Source organism: Scyliorhinus canicula, chromosome 15 (genome assembly GCF_902713615.1).
Source record: "Scyliorhinus canicula chromosome 15, sScyCan1.1, whole genome shotgun sequence".
Taxonomy (NCBI): Eukaryota; Metazoa; Chordata; class Chondrichthyes; order Carcharhiniformes; family Scyliorhinidae; genus Scyliorhinus; species Scyliorhinus canicula.
In genome coordinates, this window is record NC_052160.1 from 92373867 (window position 1) to 92387349 (window position 13483).

The window sequence follows — 13483 nt, forward strand, 5'->3', positions numbered from 1 at the left end:
CTGGCCGAAACGCCTATGCCAGCCGCCGTGAGTCCGCGCATGCGCCGGAGCGTTAGCGGCCGCTGACGTCACCGCCGGCGCATGTGCGGTAGGGGGTTCTCTTCTGCCTACGCCATGGTGGAGGCCGTGGCGGCGGCGGAAGAAAAAGAGTGCCCCCACGGCACTGGTCCAACCGCCAATCGGTGGGCCCCGATCATGGGCCAGGCCACCCGGGGCACCCCCCGGGGCCTGATCGTCCCGCGGCCCCCCAGGACCCCGGGGGCTTGCTCGCGCCGCCAATCCCGCCGGCACAGAGGTGGTTTAAAACACGTTGGCGGGATTGGCCTGTCAGCAGCGGGACTTCAGCCCATCGCGGGCCGGAGAATCACTGCGGGAGGCCCGCCAATCGGCGCTCGGGGCACGCCGATCGGCGGGGCGTGATTCCCGCCGATTCCCAGGTGGCAGAGAATTCCGGCCACGGCGGGGGCGGGATTTATGCCGGCTCCGGGCGATTCCCCGACCCTGCAGGGCCGCCTGTAAGAAGTCGACCTGTTGCCTGGCAACCGGCTGTTTGGCCAGGGACAGTGTTCTATCTGACAATCGTTAGTGATTGGTTCCTATGTGATGCTTTCTGAGAGAACGTGGCTGGAATATTTAGACCTTTGAAGTGAAAGGAATGCTCTCTGGCTCTCTCTCTCCAGCTTGCTGAAGTGAAAGAACTGCTCTATTATTCTGAAAGCAGTGAGTGTCTGGCACATTCTTTTCTGTCAACCTGGACTAATGCTGAGTCTGCAGAGAAGGTCGACAACCTTGCCAGAGAAAATCATCTCAAGCCTCGAAGGAAGATGTATCAAAATAAAATCTGAAGTTCAGAAAGACACAAACCAGAAATCATTCAAGTGCATTAAAGACCTTTATCCTTTTATTTTTATTATTATTTTATTTTCCTTTCCATCATCCTTTCCCCTCTCTGTTTTTTGTCTCTGTGTGTGAGAGGAGTTAGGAAGGAAGGGTTGGGAAAGTGGTATTAGATAGTCAGTTACATTTTCTGTCCATTTAACTATAATACTGGAGATAATAAAAGGTTACTTGTGTTAAAGTTACAAACCTGGTGACTGCAGTTTATTGGGCTCAACCAAGGACCTCGGATATTTTAAATAAACTCTTATTTCACCTGCGTTGTGACTCTGGGTCAAGTGGGGCTGGAATTGACCACACACTAGCCCTGGGTGTCATGGCACCATCACACAAAGTGCAATAATATTCAGGTTTTCTACATAGATCATGTTGCACTCTGAGGTGCTTCAATATAATTGCAAACATGTCATATTCACCGTATACATTCAATATGAGTCATACAACACAAGCAGGTCTATACAATTCACAGCTCCTTGGTGCATAATTTCCACTTATTTTGTGCAAAAATATACTTTATTAGTAAAATATCTCGAGGTGCATTACATACAAAATGACCATCACATAAAGTGCAATAATATTCAGATTCTCCGCATACATCATGTTGGACTGTGAGGCGTTTCAATGCATTGTGAAAATGTGACAGACATTTCAAATTGGTATTAAAATTTTCTACATAGAAAATGTATTTCTTGTGTGTGTTTTGTGTGTGTTTTGTGTGTGTGTGTGTGTGAGAGGGTTACCCTCCAATTGACAGAAGTAGATGACAATTGCTGTTCCAGAGGAGGATGGACTGGACTCCCATGGCAGAGAGAGGCTTGCTTCACTGTTACTGGTTTGCAGGGTTACAAACCGTGTTGGCAGGCTGCTGGGTGGGGCACACTTTAAACAAAGGCAGGGTGTGACAATTGTGCAAAATCCCACTGTTCTATGATTTTCTCCCCAATTTACGGTTAAATTAAGGGGGCAGCACGGTAGCATGGTGGTTAGCATAAATGCTTCACAGCTCCAGGGTCCCAGGTTCGATTCCCGGCTGGATCACTGTCTGTGCGGAGTCTGCACGTCCTCCCCGTGTGTGCGTGGGTTTCCTCCGGGTGCTCCGGTTTCCTCCCACAGTCCAAAGATGTGCAGGTTAGGTGGATTGGCCATGCTCGTAGTGTCCTAAAAAGTAAGGTTAAGGGGGGGGGTTGTTGGGTTACGGGTATAGGGTGGATTTGTGGATTTGAGTAGGGTGATCATTGCTCGGCACAACATTGAGGGCCGAAGGGCCTGTTCTGTGCTGTACTGTTCTATGTTCTATAGATGAAGCTGCAGTCTTGAGGTGCTACTGTACAGGTGTGATGCGATGCAATATTCGCTGTATACATTCAAATTGTTAATCAAAAATGGACAGTTAATGATACCAACAACAATAACTTACATATTTTTAATCACCTACTGGAAGAAGTTGAGGCCTCCATGCAAAATCTTTAATGCAGACATTACAAGACGCAGAGGGCCAATTCCCGGGTGGCGGAGAATTTCTGCCACGACGGGGGTGGGATTTTCGCCGGCCCGGGCGATTTTCCGACCCTGCGGGGGTGGGGGGGGGGGGGGGGGGGGGGGGGGGTGGGGTGGAGAATTTCGCCCCCGGAGTGTCCACACCAAGTAAAATAAAAAACAAAGTTTTATTTATACGAACGATATGTACACGACCGGTAAACCCTTACCGGGTTCCTATTCTGGTCGGTGCCTTACTGGCCGACCTTTTATACATTGGGTAATTGAGACACCCCGCCCCTAGCAGGGGAGCTTGTACTCCATAAGGAGCACGGGGAAGACAAGCACTCCTATCCCCTTAGGTTCCCTGTGGGATATTACAGCTTTGTTATTTTGCTTATAGTGTTGTGGACATTGAAAATGCAAGTTATTGCAAAAAATGGCCGATGACATCTTTCTGCCAATGATTTTGCATGATTTATGAGAAAAGATCAAGTGATAATGTTGCAGGGAAATGTTACAGGTTAATAACGGATTCACACTAAATCATGATCTCCAGGGGTAATAGGGGATAGCAGGCTTTGACATTTTTACATTAGGATCCTCATAGGAAATGTGTTTATGGGAAAGATTTGCATTTATGTAGCAGCCTTCAAAACCTTTAAAGGTAAAAAATTGCTTTATTGAAGTGCAGTCCTTCTTGTAATGTAAAATAAAATGTGTTTATGCACAGCAAATTCACATACACAGCAAAATGATCATGACCAGATAATCTACTTTATTTTTGATTATATGAGTGGATGGTATAATTATTTGCCACAAATTATTTGCTCTTCTCTGAGTAGAAAGGTTACACTCTGAAATATGGCACTGTTGAAAAGTGCATTTGTCACAGTTGTCACATGCCAACCGAACATTGAATATAATAACCCTGTTCATCTCTCTCTTCTTAAGGAAATTACCTAAAAAAACCAAAGCATGATTTCTCAATTTTTAGTTTTCAACCATTTTCCATTGTGAGAAGCAAGGGTTTAAGATTTCCAATCGTGGTTTAGGTAGATAGACAACCTTGATGTCTGTCTGCTATTTATTTCCTTTGACACTCTCACTCAATACACCAGAGTACATAGTTCTTTTTTACTGTGTAAATTATTCTCCTTTGCCTCATTGTGAAATGTTTTGAGAAGTAATGATTGTATCCCAAGGAATGAGAGATTTGTGATGGCCATGAAGAATCCAGTACAAATTTGTAGAATGGAAAGAAATAACATTTATTTACAATTACATATATATATACACAACAGCAGCAGCAGCAGCAGTACTCTCTTGCTGCTCACTCCCCTCGAGCTGCTTCTATACTGGACAGCTCTATTTATACAGGGACTCTGCTGATGATTTCTCCGCACCCCTCATTGGGGAACCTCATATGCCCTAAGGATTGTGGGATTGCCATTAGTCCCCAGCCAGTGGTAAACAGGCAGGTTATAACAACCCTCCCCCACAAAGCCCAAGGAATCCACCGAAGACCCTGGCGACAGAGGGCGTCGGACTCGTTTTGCCGCAGGCCGGATTCCATTTCCACGAGGCGCTGGATTGGGCAGTGTGTCACGAGACGGAGAATGGTGGCGATTCCGTGATGAACAGTGTAACAGTTGTACATCCACGGCTCATAGGCCTGAGGACTCTCCCTCTGAGGCGTCCTGTGTCTCCATCTCAGCGTCCCTATCTCCACGCAGTTCTGCAACAACCTGCGCAGGCTTTGAGTGCGGCACCAGAGGAAGATTGTGACGAACACTCTCCACTGTGTCTGGTCTCTGTGGCTGTAGAAGTGAGCTCCGGGGGGTTGTAATTGTGGTGAATGTGATTCACACTATATATACCGGTAGTTGCCAATATCACTCCATGTATATATGTTCGTTATCTACCCGTTGTAAGATCAATGCTGTATATAGTTGCCAATATAACTCCGTGTATATATGTTCACTATCCACCATTGTAAGTGCAGTTGCACTATCCGACACCAGGTTAAAGTCCAACAGGTTTGATTCAAACACGAGCTTTCGGAGCGCAGCTCCTTCCTCAGGTGAACATCCTCAGCTGCGCTCCAAAAGCTCGTGTTTGAATCAAACCTGTTGGACTTTAACCTGGTGTTGTAAGACTTCTTACTGTGCTCACCCCAGTCCAATGCCGGCATCTCCACATCAGCACTATCCAACCACCAGGGGGCGTCGCTCTGGGAGTACGCGAGAGTTTGTATTAGGCTCCTCCCTGGGCTCCGCCCAGGACTCCTCCCCCTGGGACCGATATATAAAGATCAGTGCCTTAGAGCCAGCCTGCAGTCATCTGGAGTTCAACGACGAATAGGCTGGCTCAGTTGTAAGTGTATTAAAGCCTCTGTTCAGATCCAACTACACATGTTCGCTGAATTGATGGTTCCATCGATAATCTTTGGAAGAAATGGTCTTCTGGACCAAATGTGGTCTACCTGCTTGCGCTGGAGACGACCCTGGGCTTGCACCTGGTAAGAGATGGGGCCCGTTCGGCGAATGATAACGCCAGGGACCCACTGGGCCCCACCAGCGAATTTTCGAACGAACACTGGGTCACCGGGCGTAAACTGCCCAATCGGCAGATGCCAAGAACGGCCATGTTCCTGCCGTTCTTGAGTGTGGCGTACTTTTGTACCAATGTCCAGGAAAACCATGCTAAGGCGGGTGCGAAATCTCCGGCCCATTCGGAGTTCCGCAGGAGCTACCCAGTCATCGCATGTGGAGTGGTCCTGTAAGAAAACAAAAAATGAGTCAGTCTCGTGTCCAAAGACTCGGAAGACTGTTTCTTTAGGCCCCGTTTGAATGTCTGCACTGCGCACTCCGCCAACCCATTGGAAGCTGGGGGATATGGAGCGATGTGGATATGGCGTATGCTATTCATCTTCATGAACCTCGCAAACTCCTCACTTGTGAACGGAGTGCCGTTGTCCGTGACCAGCACCTTGGAGAGGCCATGTATACTGAAAGACAAACGCATCTTCTCCATTGTTGCGCAGGACGTTGTGCCTACCATCTTATGCACATCTAACCATTTAGACTGGGCATCGATTGATAGAAGGAACATGGATCCTTGAAAAGCGCCGGCGAAATCCGCATGCAAACACGCCCAAGGCTGTCCTGGCCATTCCCAGTGGTGTAGGGGCATGGCCGGCGGAAGCTTCTGATGCAATGTTCAATGGTTCCCCTATGTAGTTGGCCAACCTGGCCTGTGTATCGGTTAATGTAAGGGTCTGTATATCCTGCTTGATGTGGTCGAATGTCCTCTGAGCGATCACGGAGACCGCTGTCCAACTCCACCTCAAGCGGGTGACCATTGACCTGTACTGTCACCTTAATGGGGGCCACACGGGGAGCTGCCACACAATGCAGCTGCAGACAGTCATCCTCCGCCTCCACGTTCTCGGGAGTAGTCGCCGCAGGTTCATCCAAATGGAAGGTACGGCTCTTGGGCTGGCCCAGTTTCTGTCGGAACAACGGCGCCTCTGGCATCCCCAGGACCGGCGTCCGCGATGGTGTCGGCGCCCGCAAGTCCGAGACTGACACGGCTCCTCATCCGTCGGCTCTTGAGAAGGCTCCCTTCGGGGAGGAACATCCATCGGCCACTGGTGTTGATCTGGACGCCGCCTCGCCCAAGGTACCGCAGGGGTGCGGGGAGATGCTTTCGGACGGAAGGGGTTGCGCCCCAAGGCATGCACCTCCATTCCCTGTAGCTCCTGCACTCTCCGTTCTGCGCTATCCCGGGACAATACTATTTAAATGGCCTGTTGAAACGTCAATGTTGGCTCGGCTAACAACTTTCTCTGGGTGGCCGCGTTGTTAATACAGCAAACCGAATGGTCGCGTAACATTTCTGACAAGGTCTCACCATAGTCACAGTACTCCGCAATCCTGTGTAACCTGGATAGAAATTCTGTAAGGGATTCTCCTGGGGTCCTCTCACTGGTATTAAATCGGTAACGCTGAACTATCGTGGATGGGGTTGGGTTAAAATGTTGCCCCAATGTGGTAGTATGACTAGAGGTACGACGGTACCTGGGAATGTGAGTTACCATTGGTGGAGAAGGCTCACTGCTCATTGGCCCAAGTGTTTGTCTTTTCATTGGTCAAGACGTAAGGTAGCTCCGCCCAATGAGGCGGGGTATAAGAACCTGTGTTTCCCAGCAGCCATCCTTCTTTCTGTACTCGAGCTGCTGGGGAAACATCTTGTAGATTAAAGCCTTCAATTCAGACTACTCCTTCGTTTCAGTAGTTATTGAACGCGCATCACCCAGTAAGGTCACAAGTTCATCAACTTCTTGGTGTCCGGCGCTGCTGAGTACGTAAGGCTCCTAATCACCCCAAACTTATGCGGACCGCAGGCGGTGAGCAAAATGACCACCTGGCGCTCGTTTTCGGTGATGTTGTTTGCCCGGAAATGGTAACGCATCCCTTTTGTGTACTGGTTCCAACTTTCCAGCGCAGCATCAAACACATCCAAACGTCCATGAAGAGACATGATGTAACAGAAAAAAAAGTTCCAACCTGTATACAACAAAAATCCAGGGGGGTGGCTTCGGCAGCATAGACAGCTGTCCATTTTAACCCTGGTCACCAGTTTTGTGAGGGTTACGAAGAATCCAGCATGAGTTTGTCGAATAGAAAGAAATAACATTTATTTACAATTACATGCAGCAGCGGCAGCAGTACTCTCTTGCTGCTCACTCCTCTCTAGCTGGTTCCGTACTGGCCAGCTCTATTTATGCAGGGACTCTGCTAATGATTTCTCCGCCCCCCTCATTGGGGAAGCACATACTCCCTGAGGATTGAGGGATTGTCATTAGTCCCCAGCCAGTGGTAAGCAGGCAGGTTATAAGAGAGAGCATGTGAATATTTCACCGTGGGGGTCATTTTGGCTGAAATGGGCCTGCACACTGTTTTTTTTCTTCATTCTTTCATGGGATGAGGGCATCGATAGCAAGGCCAGCACTTGTTGCATATCCCTAATTACATTGGAATTGAGTCGCTCTGCGAGAGCCATTTCTAAGAGAAGTTAGGAGTCCACCACTTTGCTGTGGGTCTGAAGCAACATGTCTGCCAGACCCAGTAAGAATGAAAGACTACCTTACCTAAATAACATTAGCAAACCTGATGGGCTTTTATCACAATCAGTGATAGTCACCATTAAAGGTACTAGCTTTATATTCCTGATTTTATTAATTGAATATAAATTCCACTCCTTGCCACTATGGGATTTGCATCCATGACCCCTGTGTTTTAGCCTAGATCTCCAGATTACTACTACCAGTGAATTACCATAGGGGGGCACAGTGGCACAGAAGTTAGCACTGCTGCCTCACAGTGTCAGGGAAACTGGGTTCAATTCTGACCTTGGGTGACTGTGTGGAGCTTGTATGTTCTCCCCATGTCTGAGTAGGTTTCCTCCGGTGCTCCGATGTCCTCCCACAGTCCAAAGATGTGCAGGATAGGTGGGGTTGCAGGGATGGGGCGGGGAGTGGACCTAAGTAAGGTACTCTTTTGAGGGTTAGTGCAGACTCAATGGGCTGAATGGCCTCCTTCTGCACTGTGTGGATTCTATGATTTTATACCACTATGCCACCATCTCCACAAACAGTTTTGATCCTAATTTTTGATTACCATGAGTTGAACATGTTAAAGTGGACAGCTGAAGATTAGACATCTGTCTCAAGTGCTATCGGATTCATCGTCCTTTACATGCAGAGCCTGTTGTTCAGTTGAATTGATTGTGTAGGCAGCGTGGTAGAATGGTGGTTAGCACTATGGCTTCACAGCACCAGGGTCCCAGGTTCGATTCCCGCTTGGGTCACTGTCTGTGCGGAGTCTGCATGTTCTCCCCGTGTCTGTGTGGGTTTCCTTCGGGTGCTCTGGTTTCCTGCCACAGTGCAAAGATGTGCAGGTTAGGTGGATTGGCCATGCTAAATTGTCCCTAGGTTAGATGAGGGTGCTGGGTTACGGGGATAGAGTGGAATTGTGGGCTTAAGTAGGGTTCTCTTTCCAAGAGCTGGTGCAGACTCAATGGGCCGAATGACCTCCTTCTGCACTGTAAATTCTATGAATTCTATATTACCCACCCTGTATTCCATTTACATTGCTGAATGATGAGTTCATATATATTTAAGTGGGATTGCCTGAGGGGGGAGTGGTGTCCAAGATACCAAAGTAATTAATTCCATGTTACCTTTAAATCATGTCATGGAATGAAAGCTTTTCACTCCAAGATTCTTTCCTTCATGCATTCTCCTTATGGGCCATTCTCTGTTAATGTACAAGGATTCCTGCTCTCGAAGAACAAGGATAGCAGATGAATGCGGACCACCACATGCAAGTTCCCCTCCAAGACACACATTATCCTAACTTGGAAATATATATATTGCCGTTCCTTCACTGTGGCTGGGGCAAAATCCTGGAACTCCCTCCCTAACAGCACAATGGATATAGCTGTACCCCATGGACTGCAGCGGATCAAGAAGGCAGCTCACCACCACCTTCTCAGCGGCAATTAGGGATAGGTAATATATGCTGGTCTAGCCAGTGACGCACACATCTCATGAATGAATAAATTAAATAAAAGATACTAGAGGAATCTCCGATTGAAGGAATAAAGATTTCTTTACCTATATTACAGACCTCTGTAATGGCTGCTAAACACATCCCTTAGTGGATAGCTCATGTCAGGGTTAGGCTTTGGTTGACAGACATTCTGTTGGCATCTTTTTGTTATGGAACTTCAAAAAAGTTTAGATCATTACATCAGAACAAGGTAAGAAGGAAATATCATTGTAGTTTTCCATTTCTCTGGAAGAATCTTTTTAAAATATTACAAAACTAAAGCTCGATTTGCTCGCCCCCAACCCCCCCTCAACTAGTTCACCAAAGTTGAAAGGATCAATGCCTGTTCTCTGAATATTCATTCTGACCCCACTGTCTTTAGCCAATGTATCACTGTGTCGGAAATCTCAAAAGCATGATGAATAAAAATGCTGTATCGTTTGTTCGTTTTTAATTAACGGCACCAGCAGAGAGAGAAAACATAGGTTTTAGTTTTTGTCAAATCTGGGACAAATAAGCAGTCACTGGATAAAAGCGAATGACTGCGGATGCTGGAATCTCAAACAAAAATAGAAAATGCTGGACGATCTCAGCGGAGCTGACAGCATCTGTGGAGAGAGAAAGGAGCTAACGTTTCGAGTCTGGTTGACTCTATGTCAAAGCAGTCACTGGAATTCGACTCGCTACTTTCTGACTGGCTACAGAGAAATGCCTATGCTTTACTGAAATAATCAATTCAGCTGAACGTTAATTACTGGGTGTTTTTAATTATTTATTCCGCACATTCATCTGAGATCAGCAGAACTGCGAGCTGTGTTGCAGCCAATGAACAACAAGGGCTCCTTTTGGAATTATTGATGCAGTCTATATTACATGGCGATAAATGTTTTCTCAATAACTGATTATAATGAATGCACTATCTCTGTAATACTGCTCCGTAATACTGTCAGATCATCCATCAGTTGTTGACATGTGCATGCTTGTGATTTATAGGCCCTTCAGCAGGAATGTCTGGAGCATATGGAACTCTTACAATTCATGTAGATTCACGCTTTTTTGTTTAGTTTTCAAAGTTAATAGAAAACTGACATTTGTATGCCGGCATCATGGATGTTTTTCCTATTTGCTGCTGTTATTTGCAAACACTGATTAGAAGTTTCTAGCACCAGGGCTGCTACCACGAGCGTTTCAGCCATTTCACATTTTATTCATCAAAGTACCTCTTTCATTTGTCCATTAAGTTCCGTGGCGGGGGTTGGGGGGGGTTGGTTAAACTCAGAATGATAGAAACATGTGCAAAGGAAAAGGAATTTGGGTCACAGAAACACACAGCACAGAAGGTGACCATTCAGTCCACCGCGTCTCTGTTGGCCGTTTGAAAACCTATCCAATTATTTCCATTCCCTTGCTCTTTCCCCCAGCCCCACATTTTTTTCCTATTCAAATATTCACCTATTTTCCTTTTTAAATAGGTTTATATGGGTTCCCTTTTGCTTGCTAATATGTAAAACATATTCAGATTTAAAAAAAAATTTAGAGTACCCAATTCTTTTATTTCCAATTAAGGGGCAATTTAGCGTGGCCAATTCACCTAACCTGCACATCTTTGGGTTCTGGGTTGAGACTCACACAGACACAGGGAGAACGTGCAAACTCCACACGGACAGTGACCCAGGGCCAAACCCATGTCTTCAGCACCGTGAGGCAGCAGTGCTAACCACTGCGCCACTGTGCCGCCCCTCTTTAAATATATGACAGTATAACTAGTTACATCATCGCAGGAAATGATGCAGCAACCATTTTGATTAGTTAGTCTGTGTGGTGTTCTTTGTGTTCCTAATACTCAGGATGGATTCATAGGGGTGCGGAGGTTCCTTGAGGCCCCGCGGTTGAGGGACAAGGCTCCCCACTGCGCATGGCACTCTGCCAATGTTCCCTGGTAGTGCCAAGTGAGCACTGGTAGGGTAAGTAACCCTCCTCCATAGGGGGAGGTTTCTCTTTATGTGTAGTGAGGGGAAAAGAGGGGAGGAGAGTCCTAAACCCTGCGATTGATGCGTTGGAAGATGATGGAAGAGAGTGGGAATTGTGACACATGCGAGGGGTGGGGAGCATTGCCTGTGAAGAGGGATTGTGCCCGCTGATACTTCAGTGGTAGTGTCGCCACGATATGGGCGGCATGTAGCACAGTGGTTAGCACTGTTGCTTCACGGTGCTAGGTACCTTGATTCTATTCCTGGCTTGGGTCACTGTCTGTTCTCCATGGTTTCCTCCGGATGCTCCAGTTTCTGCGTGGGTTTCCTCCGGATGCTCCAGTTTCCTCCCACAAGTCCCGAAAGACATGCTTGTTTGGTGAATTGGACATTCTGAATTCTTCCTCAGTTCTCCCGAACAGGCGCTGGAGTGTGGCACTAGGGGTATTTTCACAGTAACTTCATTGCAGTGTTAATGCAAGCTCAAAGAGAAAGTAAAACCTCACAGAGCCACAGCTCAGCTCCACCCACACAATGACATAACTGAAGCCATGTGATAAGACAAAAACATTTCATAAAGGGACACTCCCATGACACACTAATAAAGATTATTATTATGTTTATGGGGAGAGTCCTGTATGTCCATGGGAGGGTTGGAGTAATTATGTTGTAAACACAGATCAGGGCATCCTTTAACATCGGGTTCCGATCTCTGTGGAGCCAGACTCGCAGGCTTCATCAAGCTCTGCCCCACCAGAGTGATGGCATATACTACGCCCAGAAAATCTGGTCTGTAGACTTGGCTGTATTTCTGGGGAGAAACACGCCAGTTTTCAGTCAGACCCTGACACTGACATGTGTTGGGAAAATTTTGCCACTTGGCTCTATCAAGACTCATAGGGCGTGACCTAATGGTCATGCTGTGTTGGAAAAGCAGCTCGCAACAGCACAGTGTGATCAATAAAAGCTGGGGAAACCCGTTCCTGGCTCGTAAAGCCTCGCAAAATCCGATGTGATCTCGTGAGATATTGCGATGTAAATCTCTCCCATTGTAGGCTGGATCATTTATTGGCAAATCTGCATATTAGAGTGAGACAGCTAGCGTCACTCTAATATGGGAGCCTCCTGTAGTGTGTTTGGGCTGTGGGGAAAGCTAAGGGTTGCTTTGGAGGCCTCGGATGGCATCCCGATCTCTCGCTACACTGGGGAGTTCCGGCGAGCAGAATAAAATGGGGCTACGTGCGGCCTTGGCTGCGTGTTCCCCATTCAGGCCCCTCATGCAATGCGAGTCGTGCTGAATAGCCACGTGTTTCTTGGCTCTGCGAGTGCCTGGAAACGCGCTAAATGCGCTCGCTATGGGACTTATTAACAATAATCTTTTTTAGTGTCACAAGTAGGCTTGTATCAACACTGCAATGAAGTTACTGTGAAAATCCCCTTAGTCACCACACCGCGGTGCCTGTTCGGGTACACTGAGGGAGAATTCAGAATGTCCAATTCACCGAACAAGCACGTCTTTCGGGGCTTGTGGGAGAAACCGGATCACCCATTTGTTGCCATTTGGGTGAATCACGCCCAAAGGGGTTACCCATTGTTTAGTTTTTCAAACTTCTAACTCTGGCCTGACTGAATAAACACAGGCCACCATTTGAATTTCAGTCACTTTGAAGCCTGAGCACCAAACTCCCAAAGGAGCTCCCTCCGTTCTCTTAATTTTTAAACGTGGATGTCAAACTAAATGTTCTCATTTCCATAACACATGAATCATGAAATTAGACATTGTAGACTTCTCTCCTGCGATACTGCACCCACTCATCCTACTCTTAATTCCAGTCCGTTCACATCGCGTTGAACACGTTCCTTCTTTTCTAAAACTGTTTTCACATTTGCTCCCAGGGTTGTTGAGCACAGCACCCTCTGTTGGCCAATGTTACTTTTACATTGTTTTCCCCAAGAGGCCTCTTCATGCATATCTTGTGCCGGGATTCTCCGATCCGAATTCGTCCCGTCACCGCTGGCAGCGAGAACGGAGAATTCGGAGCTCCGCCAAAACTCCATTCACTGCAGCGGGACAGGAGAATCCCGCCGGAGCGAACGATAGAGAATTCAAGCCCTTATCTGTGTTCAGGAAAGAGGAGCAGTCATTTCATTAGGAAATATATCCAACTTGAAAATTGCAACTCAAAAGCATTTTTATTCCAGCTCTTGCTGTCTGCGAATGGAATGTTTGACTTTGCTGAACATTGGAATTGAGTACATATTGAGAAGCCTGGACAGGTTGAAATGGAGCATAAACATAACAACAAACGACAGAGGAGGCCTGACAGAAGGTGTTTTCGTCAGCTGGCTACTGAAATGCAAAATTCAATTTAATCATTCTCTCAGTCCTGCCTCAGGGTAAAAAAGTTATGATATTATAAGAGCATTTATATCCTATCATATACTGCAACAATTGCTTGCATTTATATAGCCTCTTTAATGTTCTAAAAACAACAGCCTTAGGCCACTTCACTGAGAGGTTAT